Genomic DNA, 23,044 nt, shown 5'->3' with positions numbered 1-23,044 from the left:
AGTTGCTTAAATCTCTTTTTCCCCACAAGACAGGGTCTTGCTATGGAGACCACATTGATCTCAATTCCTCACCTTTCTGGTTCAAGGGATTAAGGGCTCACAGTTCTCTGGCCAGCTGCCTTGGTCAAATTTCTATCAGTCATTAGGACACTGAAGATTGAAAATGTTTTATCTAGAACCTCAGGATCAAAAAGTCTTGAATTTGTGTTTATTCATATAAGTATATATTTATTGATTATGCATCCTTGTATATGCTATAAATCTGTATTATAGACATCATAAATATATGTACTATGAATTTCAAAGGCTGTGATAAAATAAATACAAATTATAATACTTTCTAGCAGCCTATCAAAGTGTTTGTTCACCTCATATGACAATATAACCCGGCTTTGAAGACCATAGGAGCATAGTTTATGCTCCTTTTCAAGTCAGCTAAACATCACAAGTATTGGGAATACCATTAGAAGTCCAGACAGGAACAGAAAGCTGTCTACCATCTACCATGTTTCCTTCCATTAAAGAACTCACACTTGTTCAGTTATTTTGTTTGTTTGTTTGTTTGTTTGTTGTTTGTTTGCTTGCTTGTTTGGGGGAGACAAGCTCTCATTATTTAGTTCAGACCTAGGGCTAACTATGTAACATAGGGTAGCCTAATTCAGGATCCTCCCATCATAGCTTCCCAAGCACTAGGCAGCAGGGACATGTGCTACCACACCTGGATTTAAATGTTTTCTTTTTAAAAACAGGTAACACAGTGTGTTAAACAAAACAGTAAAGTGATATGATTTATAAAAGCCAACAACTAAATATAATCAAACTACAAATATCTTTGAAGTATAACAGAAAATTAGTGCAGCAAAACAGCAAAACTGGCTTGAAAATGAGGACAGGTTAACTTAAAACAGTGGTTCTCAACCTGTGAGTCATGACCCCTTTGAGGGTTCAAACAGTCTTTTCACATGAGTTATATATCAGATATCCTGCACATCAGCTATTTACATTAGGATTCATATCACTACCAAAATTAAAGTTATGAAGTATAAATAAAACTAACTTTATGGCTGGGGGTCACTGCAACATGAGGAACTGTATTAAGGGGCACAGCATTATGAAGGTTGGGAACCACTGTCTAGACCATCAACATGAGGAAGTGCATTAAAGGATCACAGCATTAAGAAGGATGAGAACCACTATGAAGATCATCAACTTGAGGAACTGTATTAAAAGGTCACAGCATTAGGAAGGGTGACAGCCACTGTGTAGACCATCAACTTAAGGAACTGTATTAAAGGGTCATAGCATTAGGAAGGGCGAGAACCCCTGTGTAGACCATCAACTTGAGGAACTGTATTAAAGGGTCACAGCATTAGGAAGGGTGAGAGTCACTGTGTAGACCATCAACTTGAGGAACTGTATTAAAGGGTCACAGCATTAGGCAGGGTGAGAACCACTGTGTAGACCATCAACATGAGGAACTGTATTAAAGGGTCACAGCATTAGGCAGGGTGAGAACCACTGTGTAGACCATCAACTTGAGGAACTGTATTAAAGGGTCACAGCATTAGGAAGTGTGAGAACCCCTGTGTAGACCATCAACATGAGGAACTGTATTAAAGGGTCACAGCATTAGTAAGGGTGAGAACCCCTGTTTAGACCATCAACTTGAGGAACTATATTAAAGGGTCACAGCATTAGGAAGGTTGAGAACCACTGTCTTAGAAGATGGCCACATTTGAACAACGATGGGGCTTGAGGGTAAAAGACAAAGACATATAGCAGCAAGTGTGGATGGAGGAAAATGTCAGTTTAGCTAGGATAGAGAGGCAGTGTGTACTGAGTACTGGTGAGAAAGCATGCAGACGAGGCTGGGATCTGAAGGTGAGGTACATGCTTTTGTATATGGTACACATCCCCAGGCAAGTGTTGTGCCTCATGCTATCACGTTTAATCAACCAAACCACTTTTTGTGGAAAATGTTATAATTATCACCATTCCAAAGTTGAAGAAATGGAGCACCAGAAAGTTCACACACTGGCTCAAGTTCACCCCGGAAATTCAAGCTTCCTCTTCTGTTCTTCTCCTCTATCCCTTTGCTTGAGCAATCAAGGATGGATGGATTCAGTCACAAGAGAACACATTTCTCCTTCTAAAGACTCGTGATCGCCAACCTCAAATGAGCCTTCCATGCCACCTACTACTACTTCTCTCTGTTCAGTTTATGCTCATGTTCTACAATAACCCTTTCAAACATGCCCCATTGTCAAACACCACCTCCACATGTTTATCAGATAATCATGCCTCCTGCTTCAAAGGAAAAAGTAATTGAGATCATCAGACAGAAGTTCAACTGTAATTTAGATCCTGTCATCTGGTATTTCACAAACTTTGCCTCTCTTTTCCCTAGTGAGCCTTTCCCTCCTGGTTTAAAACTTATTCTCCTCTTTTGCAATAAAAACAAAAATGCCAAATCCCTCTATCCCATGTCTCCCATTCCCATCACATCTAAAATTATTTAAAGTTATTTTTTGTCAGATGTCCCTCACCACTCTGGCTCATTGCCTGGACCAAGCATTGTCCCAACCCCTCTTCTCATTTTACTCTATGGTATTTCCCCGCCTACACTATCAATTTACATCAATACACAAATGAATCTCTTGTCTCTCTAAGTCAGATCTCTGTTCTGAACACCACACTTTTAAGAGCCAATTATTTACTTTGCATTATCTTTGGATAGTTCATTAATACCTCAGACTGAACACATTATCTTCTCTCCATATTGGGTCTTCTAGTATTCCTTCACTGGGTAGTTCATTAAGTTATGCCAGCTGAAACCTTCTCTGGGTGTCTCTTCCATTCTCTCCCTCCCTTGCCATAACCAATTTCATCTTCTTGTCCTAGAGATCATACCCATTAAATATCTCCTGTGTAATGTTACTTGTATGCATGTCTTCAGGGATGACCATTTGTTATTGGAAATGAAAGTTTCTTCCACTCTCAGCACTCCTTAGTTACCTGGGAAGTCTCCATTTCTACTCTTGGGTGCCTTTCAAATAATCTCAGATGCAACAAGAATAAACTTTTGAAAATATAAATATGATTATGTCTCACATACACAACTGAATTCTCTCTCTCTCTCTCTCTCTCTCTCTCTCTCTCTCTCTCTCTCTCTCTCTCTCTCTCTCTCTCTCTGAGGTCCCTTTAACATTTTCCTTTACTTACAGGGTAAAAATAATATATTACTTAATAGAGCCTAACTGTGCATGATTGATTTCCTGGGGTAAATTTGGGCTAGGTCCTACCCTTTCTTATGAACCTCCCCCCACCACAACTCAGTGTTTAGCATTTAATTCCACCAGAAGAGCTTTGTATGTGCTGTTGCCACTATTTACAGCTTTCCCCATATTTCCTTATGTCAGTAACACCTACTCAGCCTTCAGGTATCAATTCATATGTCACTTCTTCAAAGAAGCCTCCCTTCCCAAATGCCCGTGATGAACTCAAACTACTCTGCTGAGGACTATTGAGATATCATATGCCTCTTCTTTATAGCATTTATCACAGCTACAATTTTCCATGTGTTTCTACTAGTCTGCCTTCCTCAGTAAGACATACAGATATAAACATAGTCTTCCACTGCTCACCACTGTAAACTAAGTTTCTAGTGAGTGCCTAGACCACGATAGATGTTCTGTACGGAACTTTTGCTTTACTGAATAAATTGAAAAGATGAGGTCAAAATAATATGAGATCTCCACGCCTACAGCTACTGGAGAGGAATTGCTGGCATGGCACAGTAACAAAGAAGACTAAGAGACAAAGAAGACAGAGAACCCTCAGAGGTCACAAATTTTGCTTTTGGGGAAAAATCACAGAGGACTGATAATGATCCCGGAAATAGGAGAATATCCTGTTAGGCTTGAATATGTGTAACTTGAGGTAAGGACAGAACATCCAAGTGAAAATGGAACTCAGTAAAAGTCACAAGTGAGTCACAATCTTTCTTCAATTCAAACCTTTCAAAATAAAACCACACATATTTATCTTAGAGAAATTGGCATTTTGAATTTACCTTCCTGAGAAGCATATTATCTATGATGTGGAAATAATTATGGCAGTAGACAAGTACTGGCTTATGGCACAGTCTTGATCATAATGATTCTATTTGTATATACAGAAAATCTGAAGCTTGTATAGTATGCTTTTAAGATTTTGTGGTCATGAGAAAGTAAAAGAAATAACAAACAGAAGTCTTCAATCAACCATATAGATGAGTTGATTAAATTGCATGAATGAATAAATGAGGAAAGTCAAAATTATATAAGAAGTACATCTTACTTTAAGCTAACATTGTTTTCACTATCAGAGTTCCATTCTTGTCAGGAGGCCATTTTGTTTCATGAACACATGATTAATTTTAAGATTTCTGCTTTTCAAGTGAAAGGAGTGGTATGATTTGGTTTTCATCTCAGCCCATCCCATCCGATTTGCAATCCTCTGACTAAAGCATCAGTTCTAACACACATGAGGAGAGTGGCCACACAGAGCTTGACTTGCATTACAGACATGCTAACTGCTGGTATGAATAGTTTACAAGGCCTACCCCTTTAGTAACTGAGCTGCAGTTATGTTTGGGGGTTTTGTTTTTGTTTTTGTTTTTGTTTGGGGGAGACCTTAAATATCACATGCACAAAAAACCTGTCACCTGTTTCAATACAACATTCAGAGCACTGTTAGAGGAACCTATAATAAGTAATGGAAAATGTTTTTGATTTTTACCAAGCAGGTGAAAGTACTCAGAAATAATTTTATCAGAAAGAGCTGAGCCACAGATATAACTAGTTTTATTACTTACAGTAAGTGTATCAGAAAGGAAACCAAGATTTGGGAAAAGAAGATTTAGACAAAGAAGGCCATGTGTGGCAGCGTGTCTTTAATACCAGTACTCCAGAGAGAGAGATAGGTGAACCCTGAGTTCAAAGGTCAGTCTGGTCTATCTAGTGAGTTCTAAGACAGTCATAGCCATTGCAATTTAAGAAAAGCAGCACAAGAGAGAAAGACTCCATGTGACAGAATTCAAGTGGAGGGTTATTTTATTAAGGGAAAGGGATCATAAAAAGGGAAAGGGGAGGAGGGAGATCAGCTTCAGAGGACAGGAGCAGTGGGAGAGAAGAAAGAGAGATGGGGGAGGAGGAGGAGGAGGAGAGGAGGTTGGCAGGGCCCTTTTAAAAGGGAACATGGTAAATTGCACAGGTAGTACTCTCAGTGACTGTAGCTGAGGATATATCCTGTCAGAACCCCAAGGACACACCAGTGCAGACGCCTGAATGCTAACAATGGCTACATAGAGACCCTGTTTCAGAAAACAAAATGAAACAAAGATTGAGAAAAATAAAAACCAGTGAGTTGAACAAAACTATATGCAGGTATCATTTTAAATATCAGAGATGGCTTAGGAAAGTATGTATTTTGTATTGATCCATGTTAAACTGAAGCTTGGGTTTGGAAGCTCAGAAAACTTCCCATTGAATCTTTCAGATGCAAAGACTTTTTTCTATCATTTTTCTGTATAAAATTATTATTACTAAGGATTCAAATCTTCATTCATTAAAATCACAGAATTATTTAATTGTTTGGGTATTTAGTGTTTAGGTGTTTTCTTAATATTAGAGTATTCTAGATATTAACTCTGTCAGGTATATAAGGAAGATTTTCTCACATTCTACAAGTTTTCTTGTCTTGACTATTTCCTTTGCTTTGCAAAACCTTTTAATTTCAAACTGCTTAACTTGCCAAGTGTCAACTCTATTTCCTGAACTATTGGAGTCCTTTTAAGAAAGTTCTACCATACACCTAATATCTTGAAGCATTTTCACTAGGCTTTCTTTTAGCAGCCAATAAGCATATGAAAACCTGTTCAACATCTTCAGGGAAAAGTGAATTAAAACCACATTAATTCTATCTCATCACAGTCTCAATTTCCATCATTAAGAAAACAAGTATCAACTATGTTGGCAAGGGTATGGAGGAAAAGGATCACTTAAAGACTGTTGGTTAAAATACCAACTGGTCCAGGCACTATGACAACCAGTATGGAGGAATGGAAATTCCTCAGAAAGCTAAATATGTAACTACCATATAACCCAGCTATGTCATTCCTAGGTATATACCTGGAAAACTCTGAGTCAGCATACCACAGACATTTCTGCATACCCATGTTTATGACAGTACTATTTGCAATATCAAAGATCAGTCCAGGTACCTGTCAAGTGATCAAAGAATAAAAAAATCTTATTTATACATAATGGAGGTCTATTGAGCCATAAAGAAGAATAGCATCCTTTGCTGATAAATGAATGCAACCAGAGATTATCATATTAAGTAAAATAAGCAAGACAGAGAAAGACAATACCACATGTTTTCTCTCATTTTGGGGTCCTGTAATTCTTTATAGAGTGGAAGAAGGAAGGAGACTATAGGGGAGAGAAAGAAGGAGGAGCTGGTAACACTGAAATGCATGCTTCACAAATCTCCCAAATCAAAGAAAAAAAGATGCAGACTACTCCATATAACCAAGAATAAACAAACTTTGATACTAAAAAGCTAAGTTCTACAACTGAGAAACAGCACAAAGCCAGCAATCATCCAAATAGTGTTCAAGATATACATTTCAATGTAAGGCATCATACTGCTAAATTTAAACATTACAATGAACTTGCTTGTCCAGGAATTGAAAACCAATAGGGGTCTCAAATTACAGCCATTCCCTGGAACAGTATCAACCTTAAACTTGTGTATCTCCGACAGAAACCAATCAAATATCAACAGCTCTTTAAAACAAAAATCTGTTAAGAATGGGGGATTGATATAGCAGTCATTCTGGGGGAGAAAACTTTGCATCAAAAATATTCAATGGGAGATTTTTCTGAAATAAAACCCAAGCTTCCATGGTTAAAATAGAGCAATATAAGATACATTATCTCCTAGGCAGTCTCTGGTGTTTTCAAACGCTAAGTCTAGCAATCCATTGCAAAGGGCTAACAAACATGTTCAAGATCATTAGTGTGCAATGTAAGCTGATTGTGAATGTAAGCTGCTTCAATAATTTCTTCATTGGTGCTCTTAATACACATGTGCTTTGGGTTTTATTAAATGAAGCAATGCAGACTTTCTATATATACATCATTTCGGACAAGTTAAATTTACTGCACTTTTGCCTCATCAGTCTGTCTCTTTTCTCCATGTGGTAGAGATTTTTTCTTATGGTCTCTAAATGGTATACTTATCTCCATTGAATATAATGACAGTCCTACTCAGAAATAAAATTTTGCAAGTGATTGAGGCAGCTACAATGCTAACCATGTCAGCTCTGTCATTTCAGTACATGCTATCTGTCTACACACACACACACACACACACACACACACACACACACACACACACACACACTTCCACTGCTGGAGAACTGATGTTCAAAGGAAAGGCACACTTCTCAACAGAACAAAATGACACGGATCCACTTTCCCATGCACCTCACCACTAAAAACAACTGCAAACCCAAGAAACTGTAGTAGGCAGTGGTTCTTAGCCTATGGGTCACAATCCCTTTGGGGTTTCAAACAACCCTTTCACAGGGGTCACAGTCAGATGCCCTGCATATCAACTGTTTATATTACAATTCTTAACAGTAGCAAAATTACAGTTATGAGGAAGCAACAAAAATAATTACATGGCTGAGGGTTACCGGAACATGTCTTAAAAGAGGATTGCAGCATTAGGAAGGTTGAGAGCCACTGGTAAGGAAATATAAAACTTTGACAAGAATTATGAAGAATATTGACTAAGACTCAAGAAAGCAAGCTGGGTTAGTGCTTACCACTTCACCACCTAAGCAAGCAGGTCGGCTTTTTTCTTGATGTTGTTAAAGCTGGTACTGACATGGGAAGCATTCTTGTTTCTAGTTTAAATATATAATTTAAAAAGTGTTTCAAAAATAAATAAATAAATAAATAAAGCTGATCTAGCCCCCCCAAAAAACTTCCTTTTACACATCTGTTTAACTATGTTCAAAGCAGCATTATTTGTAATAGCCAGATCCTGGAAGCAACCTAGATGCCCCTCAACTGAAGAGTAGATAGAGAATATGTGGTACATTTACACAATGGAATACTACTCAGTGGGAAAAAGTGGAATCTTGAAATTTGCAGGCAAATGGACAGCACCTCTCCATCCTGACTGAGGAGACCATCCTGACTGAGGTAACCCAGTCACAAAAAGACAAACATGGTATGTACCCACTAATATATGGATTTTATGCATGAATCAGGGGAGTGCCTGCCTACAGTCCCACTGCCAGAGAGACTGGGAAACAGGGAGGACCCTAAGAGAGATATGCATTGTACCCACAGAGAAGGGGACAGACACAGGATCTCCAGAGTGTATTGGGAGCATGGGGGAGAGGGGAGACAGAGCTGGGAGAAAGGGAAGGGGAGAAGAGGATGGGAGAGGAGGAAATGGGGGAGCAGGAAGGTTGAGTCAGGGGAAGAATAGAGGAGAGCAGTATGAGAGACATCACAATAGAGGGAGCCATTATAGGTTTGAGGAGAGATCTGGCACTAGTGAGATTTTCAGAGATCTACAAGGATGACACCAACTTACATCATGGCTACTTTAAATGCCCTCCCAGATAATGAGAATGATGACTACCTTATATGCCATCCTAGAGCCTTCATCCAGTGGCTGATGGAAGCAGAGGCAGACACCCACAGCTAAACACTGAACTGAACTCCTGGAACCCAGTTTCAGAGAGGGACGAGTGATGAGCAAAGGAGTCCAGATCCAACTGGTGAAACCCACAGACGCAGCTGACCTGAATAAGGGGGAGCTCATGGACCCCAGACTGATGGCTGAGAGGCCAGCATGGGACTGATCCAGACCCCTGAACGTGGGTGTCAGTGAGGAGACCTCGGCAAACTATGGGACCTTGGATAATAGTTCAGTATTTATCCCTGGAATCCAAATGGTCTTTGGGAGCCCATTCCACATGGAGGGATCCTTTCCCAGCCTGGACACATGGGGGAGGATCTAGGCCCTTCCCTGGATGATATGACAGAATTTGGAGATCCCTCATTGAGGGCCTCACCCTCCCTGGGAACTGAATGGGATACTGGATGGGGGGACTGGTGGAGGAGGAGGGGCGGGAGAGGTTGCTGGGATTGACGTGTGAAGCAAGCTTGTTTCTAATTTAAATAAAAAACCCTTGTACAATATTTTAAATAGATAATGAGGTCATGTGGTTCGAACAATTTTTTAAATTGACAATGAATAAGTTTGATTCCATCTGCTCTCCCATAACCCCAAGTTGGCTCACTCTCAATTTTTAACTCTTTTTGAACTTATATCTTATTTCATTAATATTATTGTATTATTTATTTGTCATACAGATAGTTTTCTATTTTCACAACACAACTGAAAACTGTCCTTTTTCTAACCCCACTTCTCCCCTCCAAAACCATTTCTTTGTTAGGCATGAAGGGGAAATCTTCCTTGGCATGCAGTTAGAAAACACTGACACACAACACCATGACCTCCTGGTCTCCTATACTTTTTATGTCTGGCCATGTCATGCCAGGCTGGGTAAGCACCATTAGGTGGCAGGCAAGAGGTCTCATCATTAGAGACTAAGGCATAATGAACATGTGGCCTTCCATTTGGGGCCTCATTCTAGGAACAGGTCCTATGGGCATCATCCCAGAAAGAGGAGGGCCCATTATTGCCATCATAGGAGGGCTTCCCAATACTGGCATCATTCCAGGAAGAGGGGTGCTCATAGGAGGGCCTCTCGATGGTGGCACCATACCAGATGAGGAGGATCAGGGAGCTTGGGGAAAGTGGGGTCATGGCCTTTGCAGGAGAAAGAACACAGAATGGAGCTAAAGGTATCTCTTTTTTTAAAGACAGCCATTACATTGTCAATCAGGCTCTGGACCTTCTCATTCATCCATTTCTGGGAGTAGTCTTTCACACTCTCTTTGTATTTCCTACACTGCAGTGGATCTTTCTCACAGATGTGGAGTCATGGGTAACAATTGTCAAAATAAAACTTTGGCATGTTGCTCCATAGGCCATTGGCTACCTAGTTCCTGATGTTGTTGTTATTGTTATCATTGTTAATATTATTCCCAGGAATAAAGGAATGACATAAGCCTTTCTTCAACCAAACATCAAAGGTAATCCAAGACCTGTGTTCCCATCAACAGAATATAGCTGAAGTGGGTCTACTCTCCTTCTGGATCCCATAGGAGACTCTCTAGCAACATTCTGCAAGCCTGACACCATCACAGCGGAAACTGACTGGGAGTCGAGCTATTTATATGTAGCCAAATGAAACACCTCTCTATTCCTGGCAGGTCTGAGGCTCCTTGTCTCACCAGTAGATAACTTTTAATAGTACCTAGGCTAGGAAGACTATTTTTTCTCATTGCCCCAAGAGTGTCTGGACCCACACAGAAACACAAATCCAAAAGAGGAAGAATGATGAAGCCATTAACAGCAAGTGGTCTGTTCTTGGAAACCCCTTTGTCTCTGTAGCCCTGAGATTTTTCACCCCATTCAGAGACAACAAGGCAACCAATGGGTACCCAGTAGCAGCAGGTGGCCTGACCCAGGAAATCTGCTTGAAAGCTTCCCATTTTTGCTCAAAGACACAGAGAAAGCAAAGTCAAGAGACATCTCCAAGGAAACCACAGAACACCCCAACCCCACCATGAGAAAATGTGGGTACCCAGCCTGAAGAGGATTTCATGTTTCTCACATGGGCAGCACCGCCAGGGACCAGTGGGAGCCAGAGAGTCATGAAGTAACCCAAGTAAGACAAATACTACCAAAGGGACTCTCAAAACTAGTCCACACTTAGAATCATAGCTCACAAAGATAGTGTAAGATTTGTGTGCTAAACCTAAACATGATGGCTCCCTGCTGAAATAAAAAATGTGAAACCCATTCTCTCTTCACATTGGACAGAAACACAATTTGAATGAAAAGAGACAACTCATAGTAACGCCAAAATGAGTAAGAAGTTGGTATTATCTGACAAGAATGTTTGTTGAACTATATTGCCAAAAGTTTATTGTTCAGAGTAATGAGTTTCATTGTGATGTAATGTTTTCATCTGTGCATATGATATTCTTTAATTATACTTATCTCTTTATGCCACTCCATTATCCCACTCCCATTTCTGAGTCTGCTCCTCTTATCTATGCATCTCTTCTATTTTCATGTATTCCATTTTCTAGATTCTACACATGAGAGAAAACCATGCTACATACGAATTTGTGAATCTAGCTTATTCTGTCTAATGTGACAATACACAAATCTTCAGCAAAATATTAGCAACCTGAATGCAGCAGTCTGTAGAAGTCCTATATGCTAATCAAGTGGCGCTAGATATGCAAGGCTTGTTAAACATTGGGAAATCAGTCAACGCAATCCACGATATGAACAAGTTAAAGAAGGAAAATTATATGCTCTTGTCAATGGATACATTAAATAGCATTTGATAAAATCTCACATTCACTCACGATAGCATTTCTCTGTTAACAGAAGGGATTTGTAGCAACATGAGAAGACAATTATCAAGAAACTCACAGCAGGAGCTAGAGGTAGCTCAGAGGTCAAGAATACAAGCTGCTCTTCCAGGGAATCTGGGTTCCATTCCCAGCAGACACATGCTGCTCACAACTATCTATAACTCCAGTCCAAAGGACACGACACTCTCTTCTGACCTATGTGAACACTGGGCATGCAACTGGTGCACACACATATACATGGGCAAAATACCCATACACTTTTCAGTAAAAATAAAAACTAAAAACAAAAGAAACTTAAAACAAACACCAACTATAATGGTGAAACAGTGAGTACTTTCCTACTAAAACTTGGAATATGGCAAAAGATACAAATTCTAGCTACATTTACTCAATATAATACAAGAAAAATAAATAAAAGGCACTAAAGTCTATGGTTAAGGGTCCTTGGATTTAACCCCCAAACCACTACTTACAAAAGTAAATTAGATTTTTTTTCACCAACCAAAGCTTCTGCCCTATGAAAGCACACATGAAAGATACATATTTTTAACTCTATGGAGCAGGAGAAGGCATTTTCAAAGTCATTATCAAGTATTTTCAAAGAATGTACCAACCATGATTAGACTATATGAAGAACTTCTGAAACTAAGTTGGGTGGATGGGGAAGGGGGTGAAGCTGTTAGGAAGAGTTGGTGGATGAGGTGAATATGATCAAAACACATTGTATGAAATTCTCAAAAAACTAATAAAAGTTAATAAATACAAATTTAAAGCCTAATAAGTAATACAAGCAAGTGTCCTAATTCTACAAAAAAAAACAAGAAAAAAGAACAGCTTCTTTGAGAAAATCAACAAGATAAACAAACCTTTGTCCAAACTTACCAAACAGCAGAGAGTGAACATGTAAATTAACAAAATCAGAAATGAAAAGGGGGACATAACAACAGACTCTGAGGAAATCCAGAGAATCATTAGGTCATACTTTGAAAACCTGTACTCCACAAAATTCGAAAATTTTAAGGAAATGGATGACTTCCTGGACAGCTATCATTTGCCAAAACTAAATCAAGAACAGATAAGCAATTTAAATAGACCTATAAAACCTATGGAAATAGAAGCTGTCATCAAAAGTCTCCCAACCAAAAAAAGTCCAGGTCCAGATGGCCTCAGTGCAGAATTCTACCAGAAATTCAAAGAACAGCTTATACCAATTCTTCTCAAAGTGTTCCACACAAAAGAAGCAGAAGGGTCTTTGCCAAACTCTTTCTATGAGGCTTCAATAACCTTGATCCCCAAGCCACACAAAGATACAACTAAGAAAGAGAACTTCAGACCAATATCCCTCATGAACATTGATGCAAAAATACTCAATAAAATACTGGCAAATTGGATCCAAGAACACACCAAAACAATCATTCACCACGATCAAGTAGGTTTCATCCCAGGGATGCAGGGATGGTTCAACATATGAAAATCCATCAACGTAATCCACCATATAAACAAGCTGAAAAACAAAAATCACATGATCATCTCACTAGATGCTGAAAAAGCCTTTGACAAAATCCAACACCCCTTCATGATAAAGGTCTTGGAGAGATCTGGGATAACAGGGACATACTTAAACATAATAAAAGCCATATACAGTAAACCAACAGCCAACATCAAACTAAATGGACAGAAACTCAACGCAATTCCTCTAAAATCAGGAACAAAACAAGGCTGTCCACTCTCTCCATACCTTTTCAACATGGTACTTGAAGTTCTAGCTATTGCCATACGACAACAAAGGGGGATCAAGGGGATACAAATTGGGAAGGAAGAGGTCAAACTTTCACTGTTTGCAGACGATATGATAGATTACATCAATGACCCAAAGAACTTTACCAGGGAACTCTTACAGCTGATTAACACCTTCAGCAAAGTGGCAGGCTACAAGATCAACTCAAGAAAATCAGTAGTCCTACTATATACAGATGATAAAAGGGCTGAAAGAGAAATCAGAGAAACATCACCCTTTACAATTACCACAAACAACATAAAATACCTTGGGGTAACGCTAACCAAACAAGTGAAAGACCTGTATCGTAAGAACTTTGAATCTTTAAAGAAAGAAATTAAAGAAGCCCTCAGAAAATGGAAAGATCTCCCATGCTCTTGGATAGGTAGGATCAATGTAGTAAAAATGGCAATCCTGCCAAAAGCAATCTACAGATTCAATGCAATCCCCATTAAAATCCCAGCACAATTCTTCACAGACCTTGAAAGAACAATAATCAATTTTGTATGGAAAAACAAAAGACCCAGGATAGCCAAAGCAACCCTGTTCAACAAGGCAACGTCCGGAGGCATCACCATCCCTGACCTCCAGCTCTATTATAGAGCTATAGTCCTGAAAACAGCTTGGTATTGGCACAAAAATAGACAGGTAGACCAATGGAATCGAATTGAAAATCCGGGTATTAACCCACACACGTACGAATATCTGATCTTTGACAAAGAAGCTAAAAATATACAATGGAATAAAGAAAGCATCTTCAACAAATGGTGCTGGCATAATTGGAGAGTGGTATGTAGAAGAATGCGGATCGATCCATGTTTATCGCCATGCACAAAACTTAAGTCCAAATGGATCAAAGACCTCAACGTAAATCCAGCCACATTGAACATCTTAGAAGAGAAAGTGGGTGGTACCCTTGAACGAATTGGTACAGGAGACAGCTTCCTGAACATAACACCAGTAGCACAGACAGTGAGATCAACAATTAATAAATGGGACCTACTGAAACTGAGAAGCTTCTGTAAGGCAAAGGACACAGTCAGCAAGACAAAAAGGCAGCCCACAGAATGGGAAAAAATATTCACTAATCCCACATCTGACAGAGGGTTGATCTCCAAAATTTACAAAGAACTCAAGAAGCAAGTCTCCAAAACACCAAAGGACCCTATTAAAAAGTGGGCTGCAGAACTAAATAGAGAGTTTTCAATAGAGGAGTCTAAAATGGCTGAGAGGCACTTGAGAAAGTGCTCAACATCCTTTGCCATCCGGGAAATGCAAATCAAAACAACTCTGAGATACCATCTCACTCCTGTCAGAATGGCTAAAATCAAAAACACCAATGACAATTTATGCTGGAGAGGATGTGGTGAAAGGGGGACACTCCTCCATTGCTGGTGGGAGTGCCAACTGGTTCAGCCACTTTGGAAATCAGTATGGAGATTCCTCAGAAAAATGGGAATAAACCTACCACAAGACCCAGCAACTCCACTCTTAGGCATATATCCAAAAGATGCCCATTCATACAACAAAGATGTCTGTTCCACTATGTTCATAGCAGCTTTATTTATAATAGCCAGAACTTGGAAGCAACCTAGATGTCCCTCACCCGAAGAGTGGATATAGAAAATGTGGTACATCTACACAATGGAGTACTATTCAGCAGAAAAAAATGATGGAATCATGAGATTCGCAGGCAAATGGATGACACTAGAAGAAACCATCCTGAGTGAGGTAACGCAGTCACAAAAAGAGAAACATGGCATGTACTCTCTCATATATGGATTTTAGACATAGATCTGGGGAGTGTCAGCCTACAATCCTATGGCCAGAGAGTCTGGGAAACAGAAACTTCATTTAGTGGCTGATCGAAGAAGAGGCAGACTCCCTTGGTTAAGTACTGAGCTGAACTCAAGAAAGCCAGTAACAGAGAGGGAGGACTGATGATCAAAGGGATTAAGACTGGGCTGGTTTAACCCCCAGAAACAGCTGACCTGACAAAGGTTAACTCTTGAATCCCAGGCATCAGCCTGGGAATCCAGCATGGGACTGATCAAGACCCCCTGAATCTGGGTGTCAGTGAGGAGGCCTAGGTAATCTATTGAGCCTTGGGCAGTAGATCAGTATTATCCCAAGTATACACACGGACTTTGGACTCCCATAGAACAATGTGAGGTGCACTCTCACCCTGAACTCTTGGAGAAGGGTCTAGGCCCTGCCCTATATGAAATGACAGACTATGGACACCCCCATGGAGGGCCTCACCCTACCTGGGGGAATGAGGGGATAACGGGGGGGGGTTGGGGGAGGGCACGGGAGGAGGGGAGGGAATGGGAGAGGGACCTGGAACTGACATGTGAAGCAACCTCGTTTCTTATCTAAATTTAAACTGGAAAATAAAATATAAAAAAATAAAAAAACAAAAAAATAAATAAATACGTTCATCATCTCCAAAAAAAAGAAGATAATTTTCTGTTTGCATGCAGATTACTTTGTTAAGTGTGAAAATGGAAATCTGGGAAATAGTATTTTCCTGGGTAAAAAAAAAAAAGAACAGCAGGGTGAAGGTGGTGCATGTCTTTAATCCCTTCAGAGGAAGATAGGTCTTCGTGACTTTGAGGCCAGCATGGTCTACAGAGCAAGTTGCAGGACAGCCAGGACAGTCACACAGAGAAATTCTGTCTCAATAAACCACGGAGGGGGGTCAAACATATGTCAAGTGAGCACAGGGAAAAGATGTTGAACATCATTGAGCATCAAGGAAATGCAAATTAAAACCACCTTGAAGCATCACTACACATTGACAAGCATGATTTAAATGCCACCAAGAAAGCAGAGAAACTGGATTACTCTGTCATTGTGACTAGTAATGGATGTCCACCTGTACAGCAGTTCCTTATAAAACTAAACCTGCAACTGCCATATGGTCCACAAATTAAACTAAGTACTGGTAACAGAGGAAAACAGCTTTTTCTTACAGGACACCATTCATAACATTTTTGTAATAGCCCCATGTTGGAAAGAATCCAGGTACTCTCCACAGGTTAACAGAAAATCTGTGAAACAACCCCATCATCCACAATGAAAAGGAACAAAAGCTGTGGTCCACGTAACTACCTACTCTCCAAAGAGTTAGGCTGAGCAACAGAACATAACTCTTTAGAGGCCACATACTGCAGAATTGCATTCATATAATTTTTCAATTTTTATTTATTTATTAATTTATTTCTGTGTCTGGGGGTTTTGTCTGCCTGCATGTCTACACGTCATGCATACCCACCACCCTCAGAGGACTGGAGAGGGCATCTGGGGTTCAAACCTGGGTCTTATGTAAGATCTGCCAGCTCTCTTAAGAGATAAGCCATCTCACAAGCACCATATTTTTAAGATGACAAAATTTTAGAAATGGAGGACATAATCATCATCATCAAGGGACAGGAACTTCAGAAAAAAATATGTGTGAAGACCAAGGATGGATAGGAGCTGGGTATGGTTATAAAAGTTTAGCATGAGGGCGGTCTATGGTATAAAACTATTCAAAATTGACTCTGATGATAGATATGCCAATATATATACATGATAAAATTTATATACAGAATTTAATATACACACAAAAAATGTGTACCAGTATAACTAGAGAAATCAGAAAAAATAACAATGTATTATGGCAACATTATATCTTTTTTCTTATACTAAAGTCTTATATAATGTTGCCATTAAGGTAAACTATGTGAGGTATACAAGGAATCTCCTACTGCCCTGGAATCTACAATTATTTCATTAAAAATTTTGGTTAAAAACAAAGCATTGGTGGGGGATGGGAAGATTGCTCAGTGGTTATAAGCACGGACTGCTCTTCCAGACGACCCAGGCTCAATTCTCAGACACATGGCTGCTCACAACCATCTGTAACTTCAGTCCTAGGGGATCCATTGCCTTCCTCTGCCCTCTGTGGGAACTAGGGTCACACATAGTACTACATTCAGATAAAACAGCATACACATTAAATAAATACATTTAAAAGAACAAAGCAAATATAAAAAAACTCACATTGTCCAGGTAGTAAAGCAATATCAAATATCCATTTATACTGCAGGGACCCCAAAATCAATGGAATCCAGTCTCCCTATTTTGCCACACTCATTCTGTTTCTGTTTATAAACAAGTGATCACTTCATAAATCATATACATGAGTCTCACTGTCTGTATGTTAAAGTGGGGATGATCCATGTGAATCCACAGGGGCCTATGCGCTTAATTGCCAATTGCTCTTTCACTCTAGATTAAATTGTGTTAGTGTAATCATTCAGAGCTGGATATCAGAGGTATAGAGTAGCTGAATATTTATGAGGCATTTGGTGGCAGATGTACCTGCCAACAGAATATTAAGTAGAACATTTAGTAAGATACCAAATTCTGGTTGTGATTTGGATATATCAACTCATATTAAATCTGTGTGTTGTTCTACCTCACATACTGCATCTGGTTTTCTTTCAATCATGACCTCTGTAAATATAATTCAATGTGTTGATTAGATTTGTGAGAACTAATGGTGACCAGAAACTGCCACAAACAGATTTGCCCATGGGGTATGAATATCCAAAATGAGTATCTTTGAATAATAATAAAAATCCTTTGCCAAATGGTGCCTGATTTCACCTTTCAAATAAATAAATGAAAAATGAATCTTGTGAGAGAGAGACAAGCTACAAACCCCATTTATGAATCTACAGAATGTCACCCTGTGCAGGAGAATACCAATAAGGGAGGTCGAACTACAAACTATTCATGCTTATCTTTCTTGATGAAAAACGAGGATACAGAAAGAATTGATGTACAAGGGCAAGACCAAATTGCCTGTGAGCTGTAGAGCCCATCACCACAGAATTGTCCACATGAGAACTGATAATTGGATAGAGGGATTAATAGTGAGCCAAACAAAGGCCTTTAGAAAGTACACCGACAATACAATCCATCTCTGCATATTTCATAAAGTAATCCAAGGCAGCTGGAGCATTTTATCAATTAATAAAGCTCAACAAATCAATGCCTCCACAGATGGAGGACTGCTATGCTTTTAATAGACTGTAGATTTCCCAAGATGGACTCAATTCATATCATTTCATTCTTTTCAATAGAGGGAATTTCTGCGATACACAACTAAGAGGAATTTTCTTTCTGTCTTGGAATACTCATTGTCTTCATACGTTCACATATTAGAACAAATTCTTTGTTGCATCATGAATCTGAATGGAAATTAAGAGAATAATCGAAGTCTGTATTGGTAGTAAATATTTGCTTCAAGTATTTCTGTCATCAACTATTATTTTTAAAAACCATGGGGACTTTTGTCATAGGCAAAAAGTGGAACCAAGAAGTCCTTCAAGTATCTTGACTTTATGAACTAAAGTATAGGACACCCTCACTCTACTATGTCATTCAATAGTCCATATACCCCAATAATCAGGGAGCTCTACATTTTCTGAAATTGAAGTATCACCAATGATACTGGTAAGTTGAAAAAAATACCCAGGAGGCTAATGAGGCCAACAGTGAAACACTAAAATATTCACATTTAAACCAAATTTCCTTTTCTGCTTGTGTATCTAACAATTGTTACTTTTGAGGAGAATCACTTGGAGTAAGGGATTGCAAGGAAAAGAGATTATACTTAGGATTTATAACTTTTATGTATATTTTACTGTATTATCAATTTTACCTGAAGAGATATATTCATTTTAGCAAACATTGATAAAGTAACTGACAAAGTGCTAAGATCAATAAAATTAATATTATTAAGAATAAAACTGAGGCTGGGCATTAATCCCAGTACTCAGGAGGCAGAAGCAGGAGGATTTCTGTGAGTTCGAGACCAGCCTGGTCTACAGAGCAAGTTCCAGGACAGCCTCCAAAACAATACAGAGAAACCCTGTCTCGAAAAATAAAAAAAAAGAATAAAACTGAGAAAGAAAAATCACATGATCATCTCACTAGATGCTGAAAAAGTCTTTGACAAAATTCAACACCCCTTCATGATAAATGTCCTGGAGAGATCAGAGATAACAGGAACATACCTAAACATAATAAAAGCAATATACAGCAAACTAACAGCCAATCCCAAACTAAATGGAGACAAACTCAACGTGGTTCCTCTAAACAAGACAAGGCTTCCACTCTTTCCATATCTCTTCAATATTGTACTCGAAGTTCTAGCTAGAGAAGTAAGACAACAAAAGGAGATCAAGAGGATACAAATTTGAAAGGAAGAAGTCAAAGTTTCATTATTTGCAGATGATACGATAGTTTACATAAGTGACCCAAAAAAACTCTAACAGGGAACTCATGCAGCTGATAAATTCTATCACTTCAGCAAAGTGACAGGATACAAGATGAACTAAAAAAATTAGTAGCCCTACTATATACAGACAATAAAAGGGCCAAGAAAGAAATCAAAGAAACATCAACCTTTACAACAGCCACACTGAACCTCTTAGAAGAGAAAGTGGGAGGTACCCTTGAACGAATTGGATCACCAAAGGATCCAATTAAAAAGTTGGGTGCAGAACTAAATAGAGAATTGTCAATAGAGGAATCTAAAATGGCTGAGAGACACTTAAGAAAGTGCTCAACATCCTTAGCTATCAGGAAAATGCAAATCAAAGCAGTTCTGAGATACCATCTCACTCCTGTAAGAATGGCTAAAATCTGTTTTCAGGACTACAGCTTGGTATTGGCACAAAAATAGGCAGGTAGACCAAGGGAAATGAATTGAAAACCCTGATTTTAACCCACACACCTATGAACACCTGATTTTTGACAAAGAAGCTAAAACTATACAATGGAAAAAAGAAAGCATCTTCAACAAATGGTGCTGGAACAACTGGGTACTGGTATGCAGAAGACTGCAGATAGATCCATGTTTATCACCTTGTACAAAACTTAAGTCCAAATGGATCAAAGATCTCAACATAAATCCAGCCACACTGAAACTTTTAGAAGAGAAAGTGGGAGATACTCTTCAACGAGTTGGTACAGGAGACCACTTCCTAAACATAACACCAGTGGCACAGGCACTGAGATCTACAGTTAACAAATGGGACCTTCTGAAACTAAAAAGCTTCTGTAAGGCAAAGGACACAGTAAACAAGACAGAAAGGCAGTGCACAGAATGGGGAAAGACATTCACTAACCCCACATCTGACAGAGGGCTAATCTCCAAAATTTACAAAGAACTCAAGAAGCAAGACTCCAAAACACCAAAGGATCCAATTAAAATGTGGGGTACAGAACTAAAGAGAATTCTCAGTAGAGGAGGCTAAAATGGCCAAGAGACACTTAAGAAAATGCTCAACATCCTTAGCCATCAGGGAAATGCAAATCAAAACAACTTTGAGATACCATCTTACTCCTGTCAGAATGGCTAAGATCAAAAACACCGAAGACAATTTATGCTGGAGAGGATGCGGAGAGAGGGGAACACTCCTCCACTGCTGGGTGGGAGTGCCAACTCGTACACCCACTTTTGAAATCAGTATGGAGATTCCTCAGGAAAATGGGAATCAATCTACCACAAGACCCAGCAATTCCACTCTTAGGCAAATATCCAAATGAGGCAAATTCATACAACAAGGGCATCTGCTCCACTATGTTCATAGCAGCATTATTTGTAATAGCCAGAACCTGGAAGCAGCCTAGATGCCCCTCATCTGAAGAGTGGAAAGATAAAATGTGGTACATTTATACAATGGAGTATTACTCAGCAGAGAAAAACAATGGAATCTTGAAATTGGAGGTAAATGGATAGTACTGGAAGAAACCATCCTGAGTGAGGTAACCCAGTTGCAAAAATACAAATATGGTATGTACTCACTCATATATGGATTTTAGACATGGCTCAGGATAGTATCAGTCTGCACTTCCACTGATAGAGAGTCTGGGAAACAGGAAAGAACCTAAAAGATATGCATAGTACCCAAGAGAAGAGCAATGACCAAGATCCTCTGAACAGATGGGGAACATGGCGAGGGGTGGGGGGGGAGTGGGAGCTGGGAAGAAGAGAGGGGGAGAAGAGGAAGAGAGAGTAGGTCATGGGGGAACAGGAAGTTTGAGAGGAGGGGTAGAATAGGGGGGAAGAGGGAATCATAGGTTAGAAGACAGATCAGGCACCAGAGTGACCTCTAGTGATCTAAAGGGATGACACCAACTGGCAAGCTAAGCAATAGTGGAGAGACCACCTTGAATGTCCATTCCTGATAATGAACTTGATGTCTATAACCATCTGGGAGCCTTCATCCAGTGACTGATGGAAGCAGAGGCAAACACCTACAGGTAAACACTGAACTGAACCCAAGGAACCCAGTGACAGAGAAAGAGGAGCGATGAGCAAATTGGCAAAGAATGGGCTGGCAAAACCAGCAGAGACAGCTGATCTGAAGAGAGGAGAGCTCTTGGACCCCAGACTGACAGCAGGGAGGCCAGCATGGGACTGATCCGGACCCCAGAATGTGAGTGTCAGTGAGGAGGCCTGGGCAACTTATGGGGCCCTGAGCAGTGGATCAGTGTTTATCCCTGGAATAAAAACAGATATCGTGTGTCCATAGCACAAAGAGGAATGCTGTCTCAACCTGGACTCTTAGGGGAGTGCCTGGACCCTACCCTGAGTGAAATGACAGACTCTATTTATCTCTCCCCTATGTGGAAGGATTTGGCAATAGGGTGGGAGGCTGGGGGGGATGGGGGGTGCGGGAGGAGGGGAGGGAGAGGGAACTGGGATTGACATGTAAAACAAGCTATTTAAAATTTAAAAAACAAATTAAAAAAGAAAGAATGGCTAAAATCAAAAACATCAATGACAGCTTATGCTGAAGAGGATGTGGAGAAAGGGGAACACTCCTCCACTACTGGTGGGAGTGCAAACTCATACAGCCACTTTGGAAATCGGTATGGAGATTCCTCAGAAAAATGGGAATCAGTCTACCACAAGACCCAGCAATCCCACTCTTAGGCATATATCCAAAAGAGGCAAATTCATACAACAAGGGCATCTGCTCCACTGTGTTCATAGCAGCATTATTTGTAATAGCTAAAACCCGGAAGCAACCTAGATTCCCCTCAACTGAAGAGAAAATGTGATACACAATGGAGTACTACTCAGAGGGAAAAAAACAATGGAATCTTGAAATCCGCAGGTAAATGGATGGAACTAGAAGAAACCACCTAGAGTGAGGTAACCCAATCACAAAAAAACACGGTATATACTCATTCATGTATTAATTTTAGACATAGAGAAAAGAATTTCCAGCCTACAATCCACACTGCCATAGAAGCTAGGAAACAAGGAGGACCCTAACTAGGAAACATCGTCCCTTGGAGAATGGGAAAGGGACAAGGTCTTCTGAGCAAATTGGGAGCATGGAGGGAGGTGAGTGAGACCTAGAAGAAAGAGAAAGAGAGAAGATGAGGGGAGCACAGGATGTGAGGGAATAGGAAGGTTGAGTCGGGGAAAGAATAGAGGAGAGCAAGAAAAATGATACCATAATAGAGGGAGCCATTATAGATGATACCATAATAGAGGGAGCCATTATAGATTAAAGAGAAATCTGGCTCTAGGTAAATGTCCACAGATCTACAAGGATGACCCCAACTACCAATCTAAGCAATAGTGGAGAGACTACCTTAAATG

The 23,044-nt window shown here is 39.7% G+C and overlaps 1 protein-coding gene and 1 pseudogene across 1 annotated transcript in view; both read right to left on the bottom strand.

Moving 5' to 3' along the window:
• The window catches only part of Adgrg4 (adhesion G protein-coupled receptor G4), a 122,359-nt gene that overhangs the window by 70,008 nt on the left and 29,307 nt on the right, over nucleotides 1–23,044 (bottom strand). The window lies entirely within an intron of this gene.
• On the bottom strand, nucleotides 9,558–10,111 carry LOC110339943 (annotated as a pseudogene).

This window comes from Mesocricetus auratus, unplaced genomic scaffold (genome assembly GCF_017639785.1).
Source record: "Mesocricetus auratus isolate SY011 unplaced genomic scaffold, BCM_Maur_2.0 Super-Scaffold_100003, whole genome shotgun sequence".
Taxonomy (NCBI): domain Eukaryota; kingdom Metazoa; phylum Chordata; class Mammalia; order Rodentia; family Cricetidae; genus Mesocricetus; species Mesocricetus auratus.
This window is presented reverse-complemented; position numbering and strand designations above follow the sequence as displayed.